At 41.0% G+C, this 27854-nt stretch overlaps 1 long non-coding RNA gene across 1 annotated transcript; it reads left to right on the top strand.

Moving 5' to 3' along the window:
* Positions 1 to 356: 356 nt before the first annotated feature.
* Positions 357 to 20707, top strand: LOC116667362. Its single transcript, XR_004324249.1, has 3 exons — positions 357 to 421; positions 20426 to 20433; positions 20686 to 20707. It is a non-coding gene; the product is annotated as an uncharacterized LOC116667362 (long non-coding RNA).
* Positions 20708 to 27854: the final 7147 nt, after the last annotated feature.

The following is a 27854-nucleotide window of genomic DNA, read 5'->3' on the forward strand; positions in this document are numbered from 1 at the left end:
TTTGATGATGACCTTGCTGCATTTTGTAGCATGTGTTTCATTTTGGGGATGTGAGGTAGTAAGCTATGATGAGATTTTAAAAGATGATACAATGTGGAGATGCAGCTTAACTATTATAATTCGTGAAAGTGCTGTTTTCCCTCTAGGCTTAAAATGTCCCATTGCCTCATTGCCTCCAGCTGTGTCTTCAGAGGGTACCAAGGGGTCAATTAAATTATCCACAAATATGGGAACCAAACAGTTCTTTGTCCTCCTTACATTGTCCTAGTGACCCCTGGACCCACAGCTAATTCAGAGGCTGCACATTATTGATGATGTAATGGAAAGATGGCATTTAAGAAAGAAGGGAGGTGGGCATAGCTCAGTGGTAGAGTGTGTGCTTAGCATGCACCACGTCCTGGGGTCAGTCCCTGGTACCTCTGTTAGAAAGAAAGAAAGGAAGGAAGGAAGGGAGGAAGGGAAGAAGGAAGGGAGGGAGAAAGGCTAATTTTATTTGCATCCCATTTTCCAAGAGAATGGTGAACTTGGTGGTTTTAATATAGGGCTATTTGTCCTTTGACTGTGTCATCATAGAAGTGAGTGTATGTCCCATGCCCCTAAATCTGGATGGGCTTGTGACTGCTTCATCCCAGAGGGTGTAGCAGAAGGCATTCTGTGTGACTTCTGAGGCTAGTGAAGGTCATGAAGCTTCTGCCTCATTTTCAGGAACATTCACTCTTGGGACCCTGAGCTACCATGTAATAATTCCAACTACCCTTAGGCGGCTATGATGGGGAGGTTACAGGTAGGTGCTCCGTTTGAACCAACTTTCCAGACCTGTGAGTGAAGAGCCCCCAGATGATGCCAGCCCAGCCACTGGAATCAGCCTCAGCCAGTCAAGTCTCCCAGCTGGGGCCCCAGACATTGTGGAGCAGAGACAAGCAAGCCGTCCCTGCTCTGCCTGATCCAAATATCTGACCTACAGAAGCTGAGAACATAATAAAATCATGGCAGTCTTATGCCAGTCAATTTTAGGGAAGGCCTTTGTGCAGTGGTAGATAATCAGAACAGTAGGTTAAGCTGGAATTTGTACATGAATAGTTGTACAGTGTTAATAACAACACACTGTACAATTCTTGTTCTACATTTGGTAGAATAAAGCGAAGTGAGATATTTTCAGTTCCTTGGAGTGGAGATGGAATAAATACAAGCTTTAATCGTGGGTAACCATGCCTTCACCGAGCAGCAACCATGCGTCCCCATATCCACAGGGAATTACCATGTAGAGGGGACTAGTCAACAGGATAGTAACTGGCCAACTGGCCTGACCCTAGGAGAACTGTGTGCCCGCTAACATTTATGGCCTCCCTAGAGATCATCAAGCTATCCAGGTCCCACTGTGCCCCTCACTTTGGCAAGGATAGTTGGTGTATTAGTCAGTGTCCCCTAGGCGAAAACAGAAAACCACATTTTATAAAGGAGCTTTAAGTTGGTTATGTAAGTTGTAACAATTATCTGTGACCACTGTAGGGCTGGATAACAAGCTTCCTAACTGCGATTTGGTGACTTAATACAAATGCATACATTTATCTCACAAGTCTAGGCCTAGGTGCACGAAGGAGAAGTAGTGAGGTCTCAGAGCTGTACCTGGAAAGGAGCCCCAGCAGGGCTGGTATTAAAGCTGTGGAGGAGATGTTCAGATTTATGGTGGGGCACCCTGTGTCCGTGCTCCAGCCACTAAGACAGAGCAGTGTAGCTCTGATGGCACCGCTGACAGTGGCTGGAGCCAGGAGTGTAAACAGATGGCTGGAGGTTGGAGCCATAGCTGTCTGTTCCTGTTGTCAGAAATGGAAGCTGGAGCAAGGAGTCCTTTCTTCCCTCCATCCCGTTTCCAGTCTCCTCTCACTACCTCCCATTGGCCAAAGCTAAGAGGAAGACAGTTTGCAAAGGATTTTGGGAAATGTAGTTTGCAGCCTCCCAGCTCTAGACTCACAGAACAAATGAAGGGTGGTATTAGAGCTGAGAAACAGTAGGTACTGAACTGACACAGTTGGAAATCTTAATCCCTGGAATCGTCAAGAAAACCCTCCAAAATATTGTCCACGATAAATTAAGACTCCTTTTTTGGTTGACAATGGAAAGAATCTGAACTCAACTAACAAGCAAAAAAAGGAGAATTTTGGCTCCTGTAAGTGAAGAATCAAAAAATAGCTAGGTTCAGATATAGGGATAAATGTCTCTCACTCTGCTTTGCCCTTCTTAGGTAGGATCTCCTGGTATGGTAGCAAGATTTCTCCCAACAGTTTTAGTATATTAACCTTTTAAAATTCCATATGGATATACAATATTGTGTTAGTTTCAGGTGTACGGCAAAGTGATTCAGTTATATATGTGTAAAATTTTTCAGATTATTTTCCATTATAGGTTATTGCAAGATATTGAATATAGTTCCCTGTGCTCTACAGTAAATCCTTGCTCCTTATTTCTTTTATGTATAGCAGTCTGTATCACTAATCCCATACTCCTAATTTATCCCTCCCCCACTCCCTTTCTCCTAGTATAGTAACTTAAATAAAAATAGCAGAAATGAGGATTCTTCCCCTTCCTTTCAGCTACATCACTCAACATCCCTGGGTCAGCACTGATTGGTTCTAGTATGTCGTAGACAGATTCTGCTAGATTCAAGCACAAAATCTAGCTGGGGTTCAAGGAATGACAATAAAGTCAGCCTGGACTCAGTTCACATGTGCTTTACTTTACCTCCAAAGCATCATGTAAGCAGAGCAGAAATCATAGTATAGGTAAGATGAGGATGCAAGTGTGTGGATGAGGCTCCCTGGTGACCTCGTTTTGCTCACAGGCAAGCTTAAAGTCTTAACAACCCCTGCGGAAGAGATGCTCCCGGGGTCAGAGGACCACATACCTTTTACTCACCCAGCCACTTCAACACCCAGACTTCTACTATGATCCAAGGCAATAATTACATTACTCAGCAAGCAATGATCCAAGCATAATATCCGGACCTTTAAATTCTTGCTAGACTAGCACTTTAGTAGTCTCCTCCTTCCTGCAGTAAATGGCAGAGCCTAGGGAGTTTCTGTTTTTATCTACTCAGGATCTTTCCATGGCCATGCCTGACCCTTGTTTATCGTACTACCTCTGCCTCTGACTTTGATATCCTCATTGTATGGATTAGGTTCACGTGCCCATCCTTGGACCTGGAGTGAGGTGAGCCTTAACCCAATCTATATTCAAAGGCAAGGGGAAGGACGATTTCCCAAAAGATATTGGGCACTCTTTTCGGAAGAAGAGAAACTGGGTGTGAGGGAAGCAAAAAACAAACTATGCCTATTAGAATGGTTTCCTCTTATTCTGGGTACGGGAGGTCCTGAACATAAGTCCCTGCCTGCCTTCAACAGCTGGGGTTTTAGAAAAGAACAAGCCCCCAATACTCTCTCCAACTCTGGCTTTTGTTTCCCAAAACCCAGCATTGTCCATCCTTTACAGATACTTACTGAGGGTCCTTGGCAACACACCTCTGACTGGCATGACTACATCTCTGGCTATTATTCCTCCAGACTTGGTGGCTGTCCACTCTTCTGCAGAGTACTGTCTTAGAGATGCTATTCTGACTGTAAGGAGAATTTCCCAGGTTGGTTTCCTTTCTAGCAGGGTTCTGAATTCCTTCCAAATTCTGTGTTTTCCAAGGTGCAGTCCATTCTGTTTGTCTGCAGTTGGGGAGTTCCCTCCAGCCAAGAATTACTTTTTGTTAAATCATCCTTTCCAAATGTTTTCTCTACAACCACTGTAATGAACTGACAGATGGGTGTCTGATCTTCAGGAGATATAATGAAGATTTATTTTCTAAACTGTCAGGACAAGCCAAGGTTATCATATGAAAAAAACTAACACACTGCAAATTGCACTCAATTCAACCAAAAATGTCAATTCCATCGGATATGACTTTTCCCTCTGAATCACATTGATAATACAATTACACATTCAGAGCTTATATCATCATGTTGATTACCTTGCTGATAAGCACTAATTTTTGAGAAGACCAGAACTTTCCTGAATTCCATAAATCTTACCACATTCAGGACAACATTTAAAAAATGTTAACTCAGCATGGATAATGGTTCTAGTCGTTTGATTATTCTGTGTCCTTGAGGTAGATGATGTGGGTCCCTCACCTGGGCAACTTGAAGAAAAATGTGCATAGCTACGGATCATCAATGAACACTGACAAAGCTTAGGTCCAGTTTATACCTGCCCATAAGCAATGAACTTTCCGGAATAGAAATATTACCTAGCAATATCACACTGAGATGAACGAACAGATCTGCCACAAAGAATTTCCAATTTTCTAAAATCCACCACAACCTATCACCCTTGCTAGTAAATAACATCTGAGCCACATGACTTTAGAAAGGGCTCCATTCTTACTCATATTTCAGCTTCCTCCCCTTTTCCTCTGCTAAAGGGTTGTTGCATAAGAATTTGCTCATAAGTTGGATCCATCTGTATTCTTACACATTTCTTTTCTCTCTTTCTAAAAAGCAGTGACAGGCAAATATAATGCAAATTAATACCACAAAATAATTGGCCTCTCTTTCTCTGGAATCTACACAGAAGCTGCAGTGCCTCAACTCAGTGGCCAACAATTCCTGCTGAATGCTCTGTTGGATGAATTGGCTCTACACCCAGAGTGAACAGTGCAAGCAAACCATTAAAAAAAAAAAATGTGCTAAACCACCAACCGACATTATGGAAATAAGACTGTCTGGCCAAATACCACAGTGTATCAATTAGCGGGATCTTAGTATTTGGCAGTGAGAACTCTTGGTTCTGGAAACAGAATGCTACATGTTTTATGCAGTCATATAATAAATATTTCCCTTGTATTCAGAGAAGGCAGACACCTGCAGTATGTATTGGGAAAGCTCAGATCCGGGCATTACAGTTTGCATCAAGTCCGTTTGAAGCTTCAATCAATTAAGCTGGGTCAACACAATTACTGCTATAATCACCTAATGGGTTGGCCCATTCGGTTTTTCTCTCCACAGTTCTCTGTAGACATTTCAAGGATGCAATGTTTTTTTTTTCCATCCTGTGGAAGAGAAAGATGATAAGTAATCTTGATTGCCCGATAATTTCAAATGAGACGTCACGGGATGGTTGAACTTTGGTAGGGTCCTCAGGGCAGATGCAGGCAAAAGCTGTTGAATCCATCAGCTCTTCCAGAGTTGAGAGGCTCAGAGAAGGAAGTTCATACAAGCCGGATTCACAGGGGCCTGACTTCGTGGAATCCTGGAATTAACGTGTGCTTGGATCAGCCTGACAAGGATCAAAACTCGGGCTTTGCTGTTTATTAGTTTGTTGACTTTGGGAACATCCTTTATCCTTTATGAATTTCAGTTTCCTCCTTTGGAAAATGCAAGATTACCTACATAATAAAATTACTGTGAGAATGAGGGATAACAGATGTAAGTAACCTCGCCTTCTGCTCGGCATTTGGTAGGTGCCCCTAACCAGTGTTACTCACTAACAGTTGTGGTAAAATTGAAGGGACAGGTAAAATCACACCCCAGAAAGGTGTTTTGTTTCCATAAATTCAGGATAAAGATTTCTGGATAGCCCTTGATACTCTTTAGGGAAAGTTTTGTTTTGTTTATTTTTTTTAAATCTAAGACACAATTAATTTCACCCTTGACCACTTTGCAAACAGGCCAATCTTACTTTCTGTGTGGCCTTTGGAAAGTTCCTTCCTGAGCCTCAGTTCCTCTGTAGTAGAATGGGCACGAGACAGGAGGGAAGGGGACAGGGCACAACCATGAAAAGAAGGATAGCAGTTAGCCCCAAGATAGCAGAAGATTCAACTCCCAGCAGACCTTGAGCTTCAATATACGCTCCCTGAAATACAATAGCATGCTAACTGGCACTCCCACAGGTGCCGTGACAGTTCCAAGGATGACCATGAAAGGTCAAAAGGTGGGTGATGTCCCAGTTCCTGGGAATCCCAGCCCCGTCCCCAAAGTAGTTAGAATAATCCTCCTGCTTGTTAGCATATGAAATTACCCAGCCCATAAAAACTAGCAACTCCGCATCCTGGGACATTATATCTCCTGCCTTTCTCTTGCCTTTTGAGATGGTCTGCACTCTCTCTGTGGAGTATGCATCTCTCTGAATAAATCTACCTTTGCTCAACTATGACTCACTCTTGAATTCCTTCCTGTGCGAAGCCAAGGACCCTCACTTGGCGGGGCACATCCCAGGGACTCGCCTGGCACCTGGGACGGGGCCATCCTCTTGCGCCCCATTTTTCCTGTATCAGACATAATGCTCCTGGTTTTTTATTATTGCTGTGAAGATGAAAGATGACATACACGGGATACTTTGTATAGTACCTGGACCTTTGCAAAATAAGCGTGATAATTCACAAAGAAACCAATATTGGCCCCCTTCTGTTCCTTCCATTTCAAAGGTGAGCTTCTGATACCTGTTCCAAACTCCGAGGAAAATCCCATGCACGGTCCACAGGCATGTAGGCACACACACTCTCCTAAGTGGCCAGGTCATTGTCCTTGGACAGACCTGCCCATTTGCCCTATTTAGTATGTTTCAAGGAAGAGAAATAAAACTGAAGGTAAAGTTAGGGATGTTTTACCATCCAGTTAGCATTATGTGTTGATAACTTGCTTGACTTTTAATAAGAGTCTAAGAATTTTATTTATTTGTTTAACCAGTGAAAACATTTTACATTAAGGGTCAGAAACGGAGAAGATGGGAGAAGAGTAGAATCCAGCATTAACTTTGGTATATCAATTCCTGGCATTCTGGTCCATGCTACAGATTTGCAGACCACCTTAGCGTTCACTCTTGTATTAGTTTTATATTGCTGCTGTAACAAATTGCCACGCATTTAGCTGCTTATGCAACACAAATTTAGTATCTTACAATTCTGCAGGTCAGAAGCCTGGCACAGATCTCACTGGGCTTAAAAAAAAAAAAAAAAAAAAAGTGTCCTCAAAGTTGAATTAGTTCCTGAAGGCTTTGGGGAAGGATTTGCTTCCTTGTTCATTTGGGTTGTTGGCAGAATTTACCACTTTGCTGTTGTAGGATCCAAGTCCCATTTTCTTGCTGCTTGTAAACTGTGGGCCATTCTCGGCTTCTAGAGGCTACTGCATTCTTTGGATTGTGGTGCTTCCTCCTTCCCAAAAGTTAGCACTTCTTTATCATTTTTAGCATCTTTCCTTCCTCTTCCACTCTTAAAGCTGCAGGAGATTAGAGTTGGCTACCCCAGGTAATTCAGGATAATCTCCTTATCTCAAGGTCCTTACCTTTAATAACATCCACAAAGTCCCTTTTGCCCTGTAAGGTGATGTATTCACAGGTTCCAGGGATTAGGACGTGGACATCTTTTGGTGGAGGAGGAGTGGGTTCACGATTCTGCCCTCCACATCTCTGGCTAGACCTGAGCAGGTAGGGAGAATAAACTGAAAAATAAATCTGAGATTTATTGACTTCACTGCAAGTGGCTTGAATGTTCTTGGGAAAAAAACACAGCTAATGGAATGTAGCATGCAGATTAAGATATTTAAAACAGAAAAAAAAAAAAAACAAACAAACCCCAAAACCAGACTTTCAAGGATGTGGTTACAGGTCCTGCTAACTGCAGTTTAAATTGCTCTTTAAGGATTTTTTGACAGATTGGTAAATTACAGCCTACACAACCCTAATTAATTTTGTTGTATCTCCAATTCTCTCAGTTTGCCCGAGTTTCTTTCCTTCCACATTTTGCTAGTGGTTCTGGGTTTGGTTCCTCTCCCAAGAAAATTGAGGCAAAACAGAAAATGGCTGGCTAGTATGTGTGTATGTGTGTGGGTGGGTGGGTATGTGTTTCATTCGTGCTCTGCTTTTTGGCTAAATTAACAAAGGCACAGAAGACGGAATGGATTATGTTAACCTAGAAAAATAACATGGAACAATAATATGGGACAATATCATGGAGTAATAATGAGAAAGAATAATATAGGATTACAGGTTAAGTAGCAATTAGAATCCAAAATCCAATAACTTACTCTTATGAGCATTTTGTTGGGTGAAAATGGGCTTAAAAAAAAAGCTTCTATGGTACAGGCTGGGAGACTAAAAGAGGCAGACTGGGAGAGGGTAATACTACAAGAGGTTTTCTCATACACGTTAGGAGCTTTATAGAAATACTGATGCTTTATAAAAATACTGCAGAGATTCTGAGTTAATTGAGCTTTCTTTTTACAGCTCCCTAGGGGATTCTAATATTCAATCAGGGTTGAGAATCCTTGCATCTGAGTAACCTCCATGACACTGGTGATGGCTATAAAAATCCCCATGACCAGGCATCAAAACAGAAGGCTGTCAAGAGCGGGGATACCGCAGCGGAGGGGACTGAGACTGGGGTTCCAAGGTGCAGCCGTCTCTAGGCTGAGCCCTTCAGCATCCTGCATCTCTTCTTTCTTGCCTGTCCAGTGGGATGGAGATTGGGTTTCATGACTCTGGCCAAAGGATCAGCATTGATTTCTGCTTCTAAGGAGTCTGGGGACGGGAGCTCCTCATTCGTTTCTAGAAGACAGAATGCCCCTTCTCACTGCAGTTCTGACTCCTATAAGCATATCGTCATGGGAATAAATGTAAAAGGGGAGAGTAGCTCTAAATACGGTGGCAAAGATGACTCCCCAACCTCCTTGCTCCCTTCCTTCTCAGGGATCCAGTTTGACTTCCCAGTGGCAAGCCATTCTATTCAAGAGCTGTGCAGTCTTTTCAGGATCTGAGGCCCTTTTATCCCTGTTGCTTACCTCATGATCCCTCCTTTTGTGCCATTTCTTCTTCTTCTGGTTGTAGGGGCCATCCTCTGCCCCCAGAACTGAAGAGAACTGGTTTCTGATGACTTACTAACATGATCATCAATGGTATTGCATGTTCTTCTCAAGGGCTGCTCTGGGACAGGGTTACAGACCTTAACGAAGCCCCTTATAACTCTCTTGTTTACTTTCTTTTTTCAGGTTGTTGTAACCTTTCTTCCTTATAGTCTCTAGGACTTGACACAAGTTCTGCTTGGGTTAAGGGCAGAGCAGACATGTCACCTTGTATCCAACATGCAGATTCAGCCACCGTGCCTGAGCTGAGGGGGGCGTTTTTATCCCCGTATCCTTCCTCTGCTGTAGGTTACATAGTAGGAGATCATCTCTGAGATGGAGATCATAGTCTACATCCCATATCTAACAGGTGAGAGACAAACTCCAGGCACTCCATTATGTAAGGAGTAAGGAGAGGACCCGCCAGCAGTGCATTCATGCTGGGAGGTGTGGCCATTCCAAGTAATAAATGTTGCATTCCCAGGAGCAGAGTCTGAAAAAAGATAGGTGACAGTGAATCCTGGGAATGAGAACATTCCCATATAATTCATCATCTTTCCAGTGTGTCTCTCAGGTGACACTTAGTAGTAGCAGGCTTTGCCCTTGGAGGGTGAGTTCCCTGAATCCCCATCTCAGATCTATGGCCAGGATGAGGTTAGGATGCTTACTATGTTAATGGTGGTATCTGGTATTTCTTTTCTCTACTCAGTGAATTCATTCCTCCAGCCCTCAGTGCCTTGTGCAACGGGGCAATGAAGACTATAATCTCAGCGAGCTTTGATTGTAGTGTCTTTTGAATTCCAGCCCTTATTTACAACAGTTCACTTACAGGTACCTCATTTCCGCAGTGCACTGGCAGAATCAGTTTCCTTTAGCTACAATTTTGCTTCAGTATTTCCTTGAAATATGCATTTTTACCGCTAAGTTAAAAGCACCCATCTGGGTGAAGGGAAATTGGATCGGTGTTCAACCTGTTTTCCAGAGCACCATTTTCTATGGAAAAAATTGTTTGGTTTCTCTGTTTTCCGGTTGTACTCGGGTCTCTGAATCAAACAACGAATCATGGAGAAGACACTCCTTTTCTTCCTTCAGTGTTGAGGGCAGTCTCTTTTTTTTGTAATATTAAGGTGGGGTTTTCCTTTGAGGAAAACCTTAGTAGGGTTTTCCCAAGTCAGCTTTATCCACGTCAGAATTAGAGTTCATTCGTCTCTAAGTCTGCATGACTTCCTTTACCATGTTGTATTTTCGTGTTTTCCCTGTGTTCTCATCTGTACATCAGTGAGAGGTTGGAAGAGGCTCTACTGGGATTTGCTGCCAACCATCATTTTATGCCAGCAGTCTTCAAGACTGTTTATCATTTCTCCTTATTTCAAGCCACCTGGCTTAAATTTTTTTCTCCTATACTCTTCTTCTTCTTGTCTCTGACATTTTGCGTGGTGGAAATACCATGATTCTTGTGCTTTAAGTGAACTGTGAGTCTTGATGGTTGGAATGCTTCTCTGCTTAGGAAGGTAGTAAAGGCAAAGAGTCAGTTTCTCTCAAAAAATAAGATAAAACAAAGGATCCACAGGGTTGTTCTTTACCAAGAAAGTTCATTCTTCATCCTCCAGGGCTGTTCTGAGCATCGTAATGATGCTGAAGGATGACATAAGCACCATTATCTGCCTCCCAAATATCCCAGGAGTCAACTGGGCATACGGTCCCTAGGAGGGCAGGAACCATTCAGGCTTTCCCCACGCCCTGCAACGGTAGAGATGCTACTTACTTCCTTACATGGCCCCTGGGGAAAGGTTAGGACCCAGTCTCCAAGCTTTAGACATTCAGGGAGAGAAAACTCTGGGTGGAGTGGGACTGGAAAGTGTCGACTCTATTTTGACAGGGAAGAAGTAAAATCACTCCAGGTGAGGTGAGATGATGGAGTCTGGGGACTGGGGCGCGTGTGACTGTTTCATAGAAGACAACTTGAGGGTGAGGAAGAGAGTGTGAGTATGGAGGGGGAGGGGAAGGGCTACCATGAGGCTGAGGGCAGGATGTGAGCCTGGGACAGGCTATTGGGGCAGAGTGGGTGGGAGATGAAGTGAAGATGAGAAGACTGGGGCTGGGAGGGGAGTGTGAGTGAGAGGAGGAGGAGGCTATAAGAATAGGATGAAAGAGATGATGATGGGACAGGGGCAACAGGAGTTTGTGTGGATAAAGGATGGATGTGAGGCCTGGAGGGAGCTTCTGGATAGAGAGGAGGAGCTGAAAGAACGGACAGGGAGCCTGGGGACAAAGTGACTCATGAATGGAACAGATCGTACAGGTGTCTTCATAAATAAAGCTTCATAAATGAAAGACTTAATCAACATGCAGACACCATGAGGGGGGAGATATTGATAGCTTGAAAAATCAAAGGATATTTTAATTACACTGCTGGTGATAAACTATGATGAAAAAGAGTCGATTCCCTCGCCGCTCCTTGACACGGCTCCCGTTTGGAGGTTCTGAGGGTAAAGTAGGTTGCTAGGGAACGTGGTTGTCTCTGGGCCGTTAGAGGTAGTCCAGGCAGAAGTGAGCAGCTTCCTGGCCAGGATGTCCTGGGAATACTGAGTAATTACCCCTCTGCAGGCCCTTTGTGAGATGTTATGGAATAAACTCACAGGACCTCCAGGGTCAGTCCCATATAGCGGGGCAGTTATCTTCAGGGACATTTGTTCTGGTCTCTGAAGTCCATCTGGACCAAGGTGGAGCCCCTTCTGGTAACTCAGACTCAGAAGATAAACTACTTTCCCATCCCTCCCTGACATCCAAAAAAGATCAGATTGGCCCCGACCTCATGGGACATCTCTTTCTCTTGAAACTAACCTGGTTGAAGACTTCTGCCTGGGGCCCGAGGTAAGTACTCTGCTCCTACCAGGGCCTCCATGGTTGCCCAAATGGATGGCATCATCCTTCCGAATTGAAGAGCCATTCACCCTTGGGCTGGGAGAGATGGATAACCCAAACGCCACATGCTGTCCCGGGGAGGCCATCCTTCTATTATGCCACCATCCACACCTAACTCCAAACCTGCCCCACCCTACCAATCTGTCATGCTTAAAACAGCAGGCCACAGAAGGGCCACATCTGCCCAGGACCCATCTCTGCCTCTGCTTGCTCAAACAAAACTAGGTCTGGAGGAAAGCTCAGACTCATATTTCACCGAAGTCTCTTAGTAAATTAATCATAGGCAGCTATAATTCATCATACTTCCAATTAACAATTAATTACAGACAAGAGAGACAAATGTTTTACTGAGACCAAGAAACAACATGTATCATTTGCAGTGTGGCATTTTCTCCTCGCACCGTCGGGAGGGGATTTATGGGCTACAGATTGCGTGAACCAGTCTTGCTCTGAAAAATACAAATCCACCTGGACCCACTATGAAAATGATTTCCTGGAGTTGGCGAGACTTGAAGTCTGGTGCTCAGAGAACTGAGTACTTAGGCCTGCGCCCCCCCCCCCCCCGCACCCCAGCGGGAAGGTCCTACAACCGGGGATGTGTGTGGTCCCAGCAGAGACGCAGAGCGCAGGGCTCCCTGCTTTAGTCCCTGCAGGTCTGGGAAGGTTCTGGTGTGGGGAGAAGGGGTCGGTGAGTTGGGAGCAGAAGCAGCAGGCTCCCCTACTGCTCCATCAACGTCCCATCTCTGCTAAGAGCATAGTCTACACACAGAGAGATGTTCAGAAGAGTATGGGAAAGTCTGTTGTTCCAAATCAGACTGCTTACGTGGGTGGCCTCTGGGGGAAGTGGAGGAAGCATTGCCAAGGTGGGCTCAGCAAAGCGGCAGTGAAGCTGAGTCCTGAGAGGTTCTCTTACTCGGGGATGTCAGTTGCTTCCCTGGAATCCTTCACCCTTTTACCCCTTCCTGGCACAGCCCCTCTTTCCCAGCCCTGTAGGACTGCCCCCACCCTGACTCCAGGTATCGCTTTAGCACCTGGGGCCAATCAGTAGAGCTTGCCTTTGGGACCCTGGGATGGATTCAGGGAACCCGAAGGGAGCCAGGAACCTCACGGAACGCTGGAACGTAGATTCTTATTTCTCTGCCGTGCTTGGATGGTGGTAGAGAATGTAACTCCTGCTGCTGCTACTACTGTTACTATTCCTGCTAATAACATCAGCACTAACACTTGCAGGGCTTTTGCTCAGTGCTGGTCACAGTCTTAAGTGCTTTACTGTCTGTTTGCTCATTTAATAATCACAACCTGAAGAGATATATATAGGATTACTGTCTCCATTTTACAGAAGACAAAATTAAAGCCAGAGCTTTTTTTTTTTTTTTTTACCTTGACCAAGATCACAGTTTAATAAATGGTAAGGCTGGAATTTAAATGGAATCTTTGTAATTATGTGAAACTTGAAACTGCTGAAGACATGAGGGGGTGTCTGGAACTACAGAGAGCCCACGATGACGACTTGAAGAGGAAATCATCCTGCGGAAGCAGAAGAAATATCTTGTGAGTCTTCCTGGAGCCAGAAATATCTAAGCCTGGCTTTTAAAATTACGTGAGTCAATAAATTGCCTCTATTCGTAGGCCGTTTTGGAATGAGTCTGCTCTTCCTTTCAACTGAAGGAACCAAATGTAGACTCTGGCACCAGGAAGCAGGAGTCGAAAGTGTCAGGCAGTGATACGGAGTTGGCTGAATTAATGTATTGAGAAGGGTAGTGAGTGGAAAGCCCTCCATTTCAGGCAGAGGGATTAGCACACCTTGCTATGCAGTGATGAATTAACTGGTTGAACTGTCATGTACTGATTTTTGAGATCCAGACCACTCATCTTTCAAAATCATAGCAGAAGGGATCTTGGAAAAAAATCAGGATATTGAGCTTGGCCACTTCTCATTGCTTTTAATAAAGCCTGTTCTGATTGTCTAATATACTTAATGGCTTAAGACACAGATCTGTAGTGATCAGCCATGGTTCTGCAGGTTGCCTGGGCTTGGCTTGGTGGCCCTTGCTCAGAGTCTGTTGTGTTGCAGTTTCATGGTGGCTGGATCTGGAGTCATCTGAAGGCTCAGTGGGTTGGATATTCGGTCAGGTCACTCACAGGTCTGGAAGTTGATGCTGGCTACTTTCTGGGAGCTCAGCTGGGCTGTTGACCAGACTGCCTTCATGTGATCTCCCCATGTGGCTTGGAATTCTCAAAGCATGGCAGCTGGGTTTAAGAGGGACTGTTCTTAGCATTCCAAGAGGCCCAAATATAAGCTGAAAGATTGCTTATAATTTAGCCTTGGAAGTCACAAAGTGTCACTTGCACTGCATTCTGTAGGTTATGAGAGAGTCAGATGGACAACCCAAATTCTAGGGGATAGGAGGTATGGCTTATTGGTAGACCAATTTGGAGACCAGCAAGACCGTACAAGAAAGTGAGGTGCTTCCTTTGATCTGGACCAAGGAGAAGCAGAGAGGCCTCAGTCAGGAAGACTCTGTTGGGAGTCTGCAATCCAAATCCACTGGGAGTAAAATTACCTGCTGCCTTGCAGGGTTGAAAGAGCTGATCCCCACTCTACAGACAGACTAGGTGAGGACATGGGAAGGAGGGCAATACTGGGCACAGTGAAGCTGTCCTGCAACACTGCTTTTCAAGAGTCAAATCTGAGCTGCCTCCTGCTCCTGGAGTTGTGCTTCTGACTTGCTGAGGCAGAGTGTGAGGGGGAACTTGGATACTGTGGTGAAGAGGGATGGGCAGAGCACCTGTACCTGCCACCTGGAGACCAGTTTCCCCAGATTCATCTCACCCCAATAATATGACTTGACAGGATCTTTTGCTGAGGCTGCTACTTCATGGACTGGCTGGAAGCCAGTAGACCAGAAGCCCACAGGGCCTTTAACAGAGGTCTCCTGATAAGAAAAGGGAATGTTCCTACACTGTTGGTGGGAATGTACGTTGGTGCAGTATGGAGATTCTTTAAAAACCTAAAAATAGATTTACCATATGATCTGGCAATCCCACTCTTGGGCATATAACCAGAGGGAATTCTAATTCAAAAAGATACATGCACTCCAATGTTCATAGCAGCACTATTTACAATAGCTAAGACGTGGAAGCAATCTAAATGTCCATTGACAGATAGATGATTGGATAAAGAAGTTGTGGTATATTTATACAATGGAATACTACTCAGCCCTAAAAAAGAATAAAATAATGCCATTTGCAGCAACATGGATGGACCTAGAAGTTGTCATTTTAAGTGAAGTAAGCTAGAAAGAGAAAGAAAGATACCATGTGGTATCACTTATATGTGGAATCTTAAAAAAAAAAGACACAATGAACATATTTACAAAACAGAAACAGACTCGCAGAAGTAGAAAACAAATGTATGGTTACCGGGGGGAAAGAGGGGTGGGAAGGAATAAATTGGGAGTTCGAGATTTGCAGATACTAACTACTATATATAAAATAGATAAACAACAAGTTTCTACTGTATAGCACAGGGAACTATTCAATATCTTGTGGTAACCTATAATGAAAAAGAATATGAAAAGGGATATATGTATGTACATGTATGACTGAAACATTATGCTGTACATCAGAAACTGACATAACATTGTAAACTGACTATACTTCAAAAGAATTAATAAACAAAAGAAAAAAAAGAAAAAAGAGCTCTCCTGAGAAAGATACCTAAGTTCTAGCAAACCTGATCTCTAATTGCTCAAACCTGGATGAACATGAAAAGAGATTACTTTAACTTGCATTTCTTTTATTCCTAGTGATTGGGTATCTTAACATGTTTATTGATTGTGGGCATTTTTCCTTCTGTGAATTTCTTCTTGATGTCTTTTATTTGTGTTTATATTGGATAGTTGTGTTTCTGTTGTAAATTTGGGAGAAGCTTTGTCATATTGTAGTATTACATATCTGTGTTATAAATATTTTCCCTATCTATTTTTTGTCTGTTGACTTTAATAATCATACAATTTTCTATTAAAATATATAGTAACTAAATATATCTATATAAAATATCTATCTATATATTTTAAAATAACTTCTGAATTCTTAACCTTTATTGTAAAGATATCCCTAGTACTTCCTAGCTACCCTCCTATTGCTCAGTCTGGGGGCTTCTAAGGCTTTTCCTCATCAGCTCAGAATCCTCAGAGCCCAGCTTCACATCAGGTCCAGAGTTACTGCTCAGTAAATGCTAACGGAAATTAAAAAAAAAAAAAAGAATGACAAAGGATGCTGGTTTCAGCCAAATCGTTGTTGTAACTGGGACACAATTATTTTTTGCTTCTGCAGCTGGAATCAAAGGGAGAATCCCCAATGGTAGGCATGACTCAGAGGGAGGTAGCAGGCAGCACTGTGTGTCATAGCTACGGTTCAACTTGGCAGAATCCACATGGTGAGCCCTTGGGTTAATGACAAAGGATTGAGCTGAGAGGATCCCAGTGTTTGACTCTGCTTCCTCCCTGGTCCCAATGACTGCCCTTCCTCTTAATCTATCATTCCATCTCATTCTTCACTCTCCTTTCCTCTTCCTCCTGGCTCATCTCCTGCTGTTCTGTTTTCTTCATTGAGTTGAGGTCTTATGAGCACTAGATAGATTCAGGGATGACCTGAGGATGAAGCCTGCTTTGGGACTGCCCCAGAACAGAGCCCAGTCCTTGTTCTCCCAAAGGCCCTGGCCCATTTTTCTGCAGGCAGCATTGCTTCTTTCTATGGTAAACAAGGATATTGGGCATCATGCACATCCTTTTCCTTTGAGGAAGTCATCCCTTCTCTAACAGTTGGAGCATCCCTCAGAGAACAAAATTTTGATACCCTCTCCCTAATTGCCCCTCCCCTCAGCCCCCCATCACCCCAGTTATAGTCTGACCTTCATCTTGGGCACCTAGAAGACAGGATTATGTTCAGAGCAGTGATCTGAAGAGAAAATGAATAATATTTATTATAATTGCTAAGTATATTTTCCCAAGGTGGATAAAGTTAGTCATTACCTAACCATACCATCAATTTAGTTTACGTTATTAAGCTACTGTGTATGTTAAGACCTGTGCTGGGTGCTGAAGAACTTAATACGTATTGTCTTAAGGCAAAGGCAAAGGCAAGGCTTAAAGTCTCACGTGAGAGGAAGACAATTTCAAAAAGCAAAATAGCTTAAGGTGGAAAATAATTAATATGCAAATAGAAGCATTAGGTACTATGGAAACAGAGGTAAGGAGAGAGTAACCCAAACTAAGGAAATAGTACTGCTATGAGTAATAGTAGCAGCAATATTTCCACTTGGTGATTCTTTATTATCTTCTATTTCTTTGCTAAGACTTTCTGTTTCCTTCATTTTTTTTTGGAAGCTTGTTCACAATTGCTCACTGAAGCATTTTTATGATGACTGTTTACAACCTTTGTCTGATAATTCTACTATCTCTGCCATCTTGGTGTTAGATTGCCTGTATTCATCCAATTTGGAATTTTCTTGGTTCTTGGTATGGCAGGCAATTTTCAGTTGAAATCGGGATGTTTGGGGTGTTATGTTATGAGATTCTTTATCTGAGTTAAACCTTCTGTTTCCAGCTGGCTTTGCCTGACACCGCTGTAGTAGGGGAAGGGAGGGCACAGTCGGTCTAGTTGCTGCCAGCTTGGAGTAGAAGTCCAAGTTTTCCACTCAACCTCTGTTAATGCCCGGGTGGGGCGGGGTGGGGCTCTGCATTACTGCTGTGTGTGATCGGGGGTTCTGGCTCCTCATTCGACCTTGGATCGTGGCATCCTGGATGGGAGGGGTAGGAGGGTCTCCTTAATGTTTCCTACATGTCCTCCACTGACACCCCAGGAGGGTGGCCTCATTGTCAGTCAGCCTTGGTAAAAGCCCTGACCCTTGACTAGGCCTCCTAGTGGGAAGTGGCAGGGACATCTCTTTACTGCTGGTTGTGAGTGAAAGTCCGGGCTTCCTGTAAGGTCTCTGCTGAGACCTCGGGTGGGGTGTGGGGTCATTGCCTCTGGCAGAGAGGAAAATCCTGGCTTCCTACTCAGCCTTTTCTGGTACCCAGCATGATGGTGGTGGTGGCGCAGGATAGGGCACCTCCTTTCCAGCCTGGCCTGTGTGGAAATCCAGCCTTTCTACTCTAGTCTCCCTCTCTTGGCAGGGGTTGGGATGAGCTGACAGTTTCTTCTGTGGTTTTGGTGGAAGAGAGCAGGTACTGGTTAATGCTTTTTTGCTTTGCCAGCCTTCCCTTTCCTGCTCCTTTGGCTGGAAAGAGCAGGCTTCTGTTGCGACCTTTTTTTGTCTGTGCTTGTTGGAATTCCTTGTTGGGTTCCTGGCTCCTTCAGCTCCAAGTCTGGGTTATGTGAAGCAAAAAAAAAAAAAAACGCAGGGAACCTACTCCTCTGTTATTCTTTGGGTCCTGAGGTCCCTCATCGATTTGCCTTCTTTTCTCCAACTTTCAGCATCATCTTAGGTTGGTTTTACATATAATGTTCACAATTTCTAGCTGTACTTAGCAAGAGGATTAGGGAAAAGCACATCAGTGTCATCCTGTTTTGTGTACAGCCACTTTATAATGCCTTTTAACATCTGCTGAGTAGAGTCTGTCTCGTTAATCTTCTTTATACATCTCTTGAATACTATCGGACTATTTTTTTCATATTTTCTCAAAGATCATTTTATCTTATTTCAAGAGAACCACTACAAAATTGGAATTTTAATTGGAATTGAATTAAATATATTTAGACATTTGATATTAATTATGGGAGAAATCATGTTTTAATAATACAGTCTTATATCCAGAAATTACAATGTTCCATTTATTCCTACTTTATGTCCTTTAAGATCTAGTAGTTCTTTTTTTGTAGGTATAATGCTTTTTATTGTCAAATTTATTCCTAAGAAATCTATTTCATTTAGCTGCTACTGTGAATTGATTATTTTCCTTCCATTTATACTCAGTGTAGAAACATACTATTGATTTTGTATACCTGCCTTGGACCCAGTCACCTTATCAAATACCCGTATTCATTTCATTTTTTTTTTTTTCGCTTGAATCTCTTGGGCTTTTCAGGTATACAATCAAATTATCAGCAAAAATAATTTTATCAGTTTTTTTTTCAATTTTTATGGCAGTGTTTATTGCTTCATTAATCTAGTGACTGGACGACAACTAAAAAAATGCCTATCAGTATGGGAATGGTTGAATAAATGTTGGCTTGTCCACAAAATTGAATGCTCACCGACTGTGGAAATAAGTTAACTTGGATGGATTTCAACTATGAATGGTGAAGTGAACAAAGCAAAATGCAATATATGATCCCATTTTCCTAAAAGCAACAGAAAAAGTGTCTGCATTTGTAAATACAGTATTTGTATATAATCATCTAAATAGAAGGAAAGCTATGAACAGGTATCAATTGGGTTATATTGGCAGTGGTAGATGAGTGGAAAAAGAGGGAAAAGCAAAAACAAACAAAAAAGACCACATTAAGATGTTATTCACCATAGAAACAGCACATACAATCCCATCCCATTCATGTTAAATTAGCAGAGCTGTGCAAAGAAACACATGAAGAGATGGTCAAAGCTGTGTGCTCATGGTAATCATGATCTCAGGCAGGATTTCAAGAGATTTCTTTTTCATTTTTGCTTTTTATGAATTATTCAAAATGTTGACTATGAGAGTGTATTATGTGATCATAAAAACATAGGATGACATTTTTTTCATGGCAGAAATTTAAAAGAAAAAAGGCAAAATGCAACAAGGGCAATTCCAGCTCAAATACCAACCCAGGCTTTTTGCAAATCTGTGCTATATTGGTTAAATTTCTTTGGTGGAAAACACCAGACGCTGGAAGACTAACAATAAGAACCAGGGACTTAATTACAATATCCTGAACTGAAGGGAAAACTTTGCGATAGTCTTTTGGAAGGATGAGGGTCTACACAGTGCCTGAGGTCTAGGAAATCAGCATTAATGGACACTCTCTCAGCACTTCAGGATGAATCATCACTGAGAGTTCTTCTTGGGGCCATTGTGAGCAAGATTCAAAATCTTAGTGGGAAAATCCAAATGTCCAAGTTTGGGTCACATGCTCAACATGGCCCGAAGAGGCTGGACTTCATTGGTTCAGTCCTTCTAAGATTACATGCAATAGGGAACAGGAATAGTTTCCTAAAAGGGTAGTTGGGGTGCATTAATCTAGAGAAAGGGATAGCCAGTCTGCAAAGTTAAACAAACAAACAAAACAAATACCAGATGTCCACACAGAGTCTCATGAAGGCTGGGGTCTGCTAGAGCCTGGACCCTCTGATGGGATGCCTACTGCTCAGTCTACGTTCATCTGAATTTCTCTTCCTTCTCACGGGCACTAGGGCTTCAGCCTGCTTTCCTCTCTACTACGTACATTCATGGGACTCCTTTTAACTTCAGGTCTCGCAGACTCTGCCATTGTTTTTCCTTTATTTCAGTCTTGCCTGTTGGAGTTCAGGCTTACTTCTTCACATGGACACAGCGAGACAGCAGCAAATCAAAACAGAGTAGAAAGATGACAATGCATTATAAAACTGCTTCAGTAGAAGGGATAAATGACCTGAGGAAAGTCAGGTTAAAAAGTTACTACTATGATTGTTTAAATTTTCATTGGACCACCATGGCACCCCCCCCCCCCCCCAGGGAAAATCGAGGAATGTGACTGGTGGAAAAAAAGTATTCCTAACTGGTCCACCCTGGTAGGGGGCAGTTCTCTATTCAGATGAGTACCACTCATTCAAAGTAAGTTAGGGGGAGGGTATAGCTCAGTGAGAGAGTGTGTGCTTTACATGCACGAGGCCCTGGGTTCAGTCCCCAGTACCTCCACTAAATAGTAAATAAATAAACCTAGTTACCACCCCCCAAAAAAGAAAAGAAAAACAAACAAAATAAGTCAGAGACTCTAAGAAAGGAAAATCTCCTTGACATGAAGTGGCCCATCAGTGGGGAATCCTATTTGGCATCTGAGTGGGGACTCAGTTTGAGCTACCTTTCTAGGTGTGGTCTTTGAATGCCAGTGCTCAGGGGCTTAGAGCATCCATCGTTTATTCTTTCTCTCAGGTGCGGGTCTGCTGGGGTGATTGCTTTCTGCCTCAGGTATGCAGGTTCCCTGAAGAATCTCTGCTCTATTCTGGGCCTTAGCAGAAGGGGCAGCAGCCGCTGGAGGGAAACTTTTTCTCACAGCAATGGCACAAGTAGGAGAGGGCAAGCCTACCCATGCAAGCACATTTCAAGCTTTTGTTTACATCATTCAAACTTCTCATTGGTGAAAGCAAATCATGTGCTGAACTGGACACCAAGGGGCTAGAAATTCCTACTCCCATGGAGATTGTGGTCTGGGCCAAGGAATGAATGTTTTTGAACAACAACTGAAGCCATCTCAGTCCCCACAAGATTTTGCCTGAGTGTGCTGGGGGATAGTCAGAGAGATCAGGGCTGGGCAGACATGATAGGGAACGGCTTCTGTTTCAGTGCACTAACAAAGAATTGACTTAAAATCTATTGAAAGAGAAAAGGGAAAAGAGAGAAGGGAGAAATCTGGAACGATATGTTAAATGTTAACTATCATTTTGGGGGTTGATAACATAATACATGATTAAGATTTTCTATATCATTTTCAGCATTTTCCACATTTTCTACAATGGATGTCTAATGCTTTCATAATCAGAAATAACACACACACACACACACACACACACACACACACACACACACACACACAAGAAAGAAAATGTTGTCCAAAGAGTCTTTTTCTTCTCAGCTAATGGAAGCAAGAACAACTTTTGCTTTGAAGAAGGGAAACGGATGGCGTTTGGCTTTTTGTTTTTGTGTTTGTGTTTTTAAATCTCGATAGCTTTTAAAGGGAAAATGAGTGTTGTGAAAGACTCATTTCTTCTATGCTAAACTCTGCACTCAGGGCAGAGGCTAAAGATCACATTTTAAATTTTGATTTTGATTTTTTTTGAAGGGCAAGAGATTGAAAACCTTTTAAGGAATTAATGTCCACTCTCAATTTTGTTAAGAGGGTGATGATTTATTGGGTCAAGGATGCTGACTTTCTTCTCCTAATTTTCTCAGTTTCCTCATCTGCAAAATGAAGAGGTTGATGCAGTGATCTCTAAAGTGCCTTCAAGATCTCACTTCCAGTAATTCTAATATTCTTTCTGCAGCTCGGTTATTTGCCATTTAAAAATGCATGATGTGAAATGGAAGGTCTAATTCTTTACTCTGCTTTATACGGACATTTTTCTAGTAAATAGCACAGAAGCCCATGTAGGCAGTTCTTTTATTATTGTTTTCTAGTAGTACAAATGTTAATGTGTATTATAGAAATTTAGAAATAGAGAGAAAAGAAAATAAAAATCACCTACAGTCCCACCAGTATTAGCCTTTCACAATCTGTTTCCAGTATCTTTTCAGTGCATGTATATTATAATTGATTTTTAAAATATTGACCTAATTTTTAATTTTATCTATTGTGGCATATCCCCATGCAATTAAGTTATCTTCTAAGCAGTTATCTGTAATGGCTAAATGAGATTTAATAATTAAAAATTTTAATTTATTAACTGTATTTTTAGTAGTCTAGTTTTAGACGTTTATACTCTTTCAGTATGGGTTAGGGATTAAAGTCATGGGTTTTGAGATTGGACAACCTGAGTTTGAAATCCTGGGTCTGTTACTGACAGACTGTGACTCTAGACATAGATCTTATGGTTATTTTCATTTTCCTGGTCTACACAATGGAGGTGAAGTCTATATTGTCTGTACAAGGCTGATAAGTAAAGGAGACTATATACTGACTATATAAGGCTTCCTGTGAAGATTAAGTCAAATAATGGTTGCTGAGCAGGGTAATATTTCAGGCCGTACATCCTATGCGTACCCTCCGTCCTGCCTTCTGCCTTCATTGACTGATATCGCTTTCATTAGCATTGGCTCCGCCCACCTCAGAAAGTGATTGACACACCTTACTCACTTTGGAACCGGAAAACAAAGGCTGCGAATACTGGACAACTAAAGTTTAGTATTCCCGGTATGCATAGATGACAGATCTGTATATTTCCTTGTAAAGAAACTGCTCCTGCCTCCAAACTGGACAACATATAACATGAGCTAAAAAGGAAAAGGAGGTGGCAGGCTTTCTGAGTCTCCCTTGCACCTCAGCACCATGGCCTTTGCAGGGTTGCCTCGGGGACCATCCATCCTCTGCAGCGCCCTGCGGTCCAGATAAGCAACAGGTGGTGCGCAGCAAAGCATCCATGGGCCAGCCTTCCAGCAGTGACTCCATGCTCCTGAGACTGCTCAGTGCCCCACCGAGTAATCCATTCAGTATGAACAGCAGTATGTTCAGCAGCTCAGAACGCTCATGATCCCCCAGGACATGGATTCCTAGAGGGCTGGTCGTGGCATAAAGGACAGGGTTTCGCATCAAAAGGAGGTGGGATTTTACAGAAACAGTCCAGGTCTCACACTCACCAGGGCAATACACACTGCCCAGCTACACACAGGATTAACTGGCACAGTCGACTCCTCCTATTGTAAGAGCTCAATGCACTTGAGTTACTCCTAATATTTTCAAGTTTTCTCTGAATAAATACTGAACATCCTTAATGTGCATTTTCCCCACATCTGTTATTCTTTCCTTAAGACAGTTTTTAGAGGTCCAATTATCCTTTTGAGTATGGACATTTTTAAGACTTTAATAAATATAAGTGATCTTGCCTTGAGAATGATTGAACAAATTTACCCTTTAATGAGAGGATATGCATTCCTATGTTTTCACCAAAATTTGTTAGTATAAATAAACAGCTAAGTTCTGAGTTTCTGGTTTAAAAGTAATATATACATGCTTATTGCAAAATCATCTGAAAATTCTGAAAAAGCAAGTATGTTTTTTGACAAAATTAGCTCTGCACTGTTATTTTCAAGTCAAGCTAGTATTCACGATATGGCAGAATTTCGTTTAGCCAGTCCTTTATTAACAGGCTTTTAGGCTGGATATGTGATTTTGCTACTTGCTAAGTCGTACAGTGAGTCTCCTGAACATACATTTTTGTGAATTTTTCCAAATACATCCTTAATACCCTCATCCGTTCTATTCCATCTTAATCTGATATTTTTAGTTTCTTCTAGGTGTGCAGTCATTCATATTATTTGAAAACCATGATGATTTTGGCCCTTCTGTTTTATTATTATATGTTTTTCTTTGTGGCCTTAACTAGAAGTTTTAGAAAAATACAAAATAATCCCAGTGACGTCACATTTTCCTCTTTCCTTCCTGACTTTAATGGGAATATTTTGAAATATGGACAATATTTTCTGTTGATTTCAGATAGCTAATTTTAAATTGTACTAAATAAGTAGCATTCTATTTTAAATTTTCCTGGTTTATTTTTAATTAGAAGAGAATGTTGAAATTTATCAAATGCTTTCCAGCATTTTTTGAAACATTTATGCATTTTTCCCCCTTTTACCTATAACATGGTGAATTAAATATATTTCTAATGTTGGAACTCTTTTGGCATTTCCAGAATAACCTATATATGACTTCTTTGAATCAGTTTTATAAACATGCCTGGATTCAGTTTGCTGAAGTTTTATTTTTGATGCAATTTTTGTAGCCATTCCACCACCATCACCACCACCATCATCAAACATTAGCAGCATTATCAGCCATAAGCTGAACATATACAATATTTTAGAACTTATTTACATAACTTTTAAATACTTACAGTTATTTTAAAAAGTTTTTTAGATTTATTGAGGTATAACTGACAAATAAAATTGTAAGATGCTTAAAGTATACAACCCTGATAGTTGTTCTTAAGATAGGTGTTATAATCCCACTTTACAGAAAGGATTCAGAATAGTTAAATGTCCAAGCCACAAACCATTTCTTTAAAACACAAGTATTTAAGTACAGATGCATTTAATTCTCAAGCCTATAATTTTAATCATTTCATGCGTCTCATATTTAGTGGAAAAATTGGTTGGTAGATTATTTCTTAGTGCTCTATTTGACAAATTTTATTATCAGGGTTCTTCTGGTCCAGTAAAACAAATTATAATGCTTTTCATCTTTATGCCTTAGAATATTAAATATCTTAAGCATAGAATTAAATTTTTTCTGTATCTGAGAATATACTTATTTTGTGATTCCCCAAAGCGTGCATTTCTGTTTCCTTTCATTTTTCCTTGATTAGACTCTTGACTTTACATGTTTTTTTGGTCTTATCAAAGGAAGAAAAACAATTTTATATATCAGTTGTAATTTTTTTCTCCTATTTTCTTTGTTTCACTTGGAGGATTTTTTTTTTAGTTCCTTGGATTGAATGTTTATTTCATTGATTCTCTAAGGTGATGATCAGTACTGTGACCACAGCTCACTCTTTTGTCTCCCTCCTACTTCCAATGTCCTGCTGAAGTGATTCTATCAGTGTAACAGGGAAAACTCCTATACAGTCAATAAAACAAAAAAGGGTGACACTTAGCATACAAAATATGTAAGAAATTCAGCAATCAATTGCATCTGTGACAGTAGAGGGAATTTTAGGGGGGATGGGTAGGAAGAAAAGCCCACTAGGGTAGTAAGGAAAAGGATTCTACTCTGCCCCACCACACCTCCAATATTATGGGTCAAAGAGTAAATTAATTAAATCATGACATAAATATTTTCTGAATGAGTCTGTTTTAGCTACTGATAGATCATATCAACTATAAGCTTGTGCAATGAACAATCTAAACAACCAAAAAATGACCTCCAAGAAAATAGAAACTTTTAAAGAATGGCTTAAAGAAAGTTTTAAAAAATCTGATCACAAGAAAAAAAATCCCATAGATTAAAAAAAAAAGATCATTAAAGTAAATTTCAGCAGAGATGGTATAACAAAACAAAGAAACAAAAACATAAATTAGATAATTGCAAGTCTAATGTGATATATTACTACTATTCAGCCCACTGTTCCCATTCCCCTCTGTATGGAGCCCCCTCTAGACTATTTCTTGCCAATAGATGATACTTCACCCCCTTGTCAATAGGCTTGGACCTTTGATTTGCTTTGGGTAGTGAAGTGTGAGTGGAATTGATACGTGTCACATCTGGACCAGAACTTTAAGAGCCTATGATGATGGCCCACCATCCTCTCTTTTCCTCTCCTTCGAGATGGATATGCCAGAGATGAAAGCTGCTCCTTCACTCTTGGTCCTTTTCTTTTTTTATTAATTTAAAAACCCCTTTTTAACTGAAGTATAGTTGATTTATAATATTATATTACTTTCAGGCGTGCAGTATAGTGAATCCGTATTTTTATAGTTATACTCCATTAAAAGTTATTAAAAATCATGGCTATAAATCCCTGTGCTGTACAACATACCTTTGTTGCTTGTCTATTTTGTACATGGTAATTTAGAGCTCTTAATCCCATATGCCTGTTTTGCTCCTCTCCCTAGCTTGTTTTCTATATCTGTGAGTCTGCTTCTGTTTAGCTCTATACATTCATTTATTTACATTTTATATTGCCTCTGTAAGTGACATCATATAGTATTTGTCTTTCTCTGATTTATTTCACTAAGCATGATATTCTCTATGTCCATCCATATTGCTACAAATGGCAGAATTTCATTCTTTTTTACGGCTGAGTAATATTTCATTATATATGTATATATATAAAACACTTCTTTATTCATTCATCTGTTGATAGACACTAGGTTGCTTTCATATCTTGGCTATTGTAAATAGTGCTGCTATGAACATCGGGGTGCATGTATCTTTTTGAATTAGTGTTTTTGTTTTTTTCCAGATATATATCCAGGAGTGAAATTGCTGGATCATATGATAATTCTATTTTTATTTTTTTGAGCAAACTCCATATTGCTTTCCATAGTGACTGGAATTTGTATTCCCACCAACAGTGTACAAGGCTCTCTCCTTTCCACATTCTTGACATTTGTTATTTGAGGTCTTTTTGATGATAGGCATTCTGACAGGTATGAGGTGACATCTCGTTGTTTTGATTTGTATTTCTCTAATGATTAACAATGTTGAGCATTTTTTCATGTCCAGTTGATAATCTGTATGTAATTCTTTGGAAAATTGTCTATTCAGGTCTTCTGCCCATTTTTTGATTAAGGTTGTTTATTATTAAGCTGTTTATATACTTTGGATATTAACTTCTTGTCAATAATATCATCTGTCAATATTTTCTCCCATTCAGTAGACTGTCTTTTTGTTTTATCATTGGTTTCCTTTGCTGTGCAAAATGTTTTAAGTTTAATTAGGTCCCATTTGTTTATTTTTGCTTTTATTTCTTTCACTTTAGGAGATAGATTTTTAAAAATCCTATGATTTATGTCAAAGAGTGTTCTGCCTATGTTCTCTTCTAGGATTTTTATAGTTTCAGGTCTTACAATTAGGTCTTTAATCCATTTTGAGTTAATTTTTGTATATAGTGTGAGGAAATCTTCTAATCCAATTCGTTTACATGTAGCTGTCCGGTTTTCCCAGCACCACTTATTGAAGAGACTGTCTTTTTTCCAACATATATTCTTGCCTCCTTTGTCATATATTAATTGGTCATAAGGGTGTGGGCTTATTTCTGGGCTTGCTCTTCTGTTCCATTAATTATGTGTCTGTTTTTGTGCCAGCACCATGCTGTTTTGATAACTATAGACTTGTAGTATAATCCAAAGTCTGGGAAGGTGATACTGCCAGTTTTGTTCTTTTCTCAAGATTGCTTTGGCAATCCAGAGTCTTTGTGGTTGCATAATAGATGTTAGGGTTTATTTCATCTAGTTCTGTGAAACACATCATGGGTACTTTGATAGAGATTGCATTAAATCTATAGATTACTTTGGGTAACATGGCCATTTTGTGTTTTTGACGTTATATTTTACATCTTCATTTTTATCCTTTAATTCTTGTATTTATAGTTGCTCTTACAATTTTTTTGTCTTTTAATCTTCATACTTATTTAATTGGTTTATCCTCAGCCCTTATTAGATA

This window comes from Camelus ferus, chromosome 11, assembly GCF_009834535.1.
Source record: "Camelus ferus isolate YT-003-E chromosome 11, BCGSAC_Cfer_1.0, whole genome shotgun sequence".
Taxonomy (NCBI): Eukaryota; Metazoa; Chordata; class Mammalia; order Artiodactyla; family Camelidae; genus Camelus; species Camelus ferus.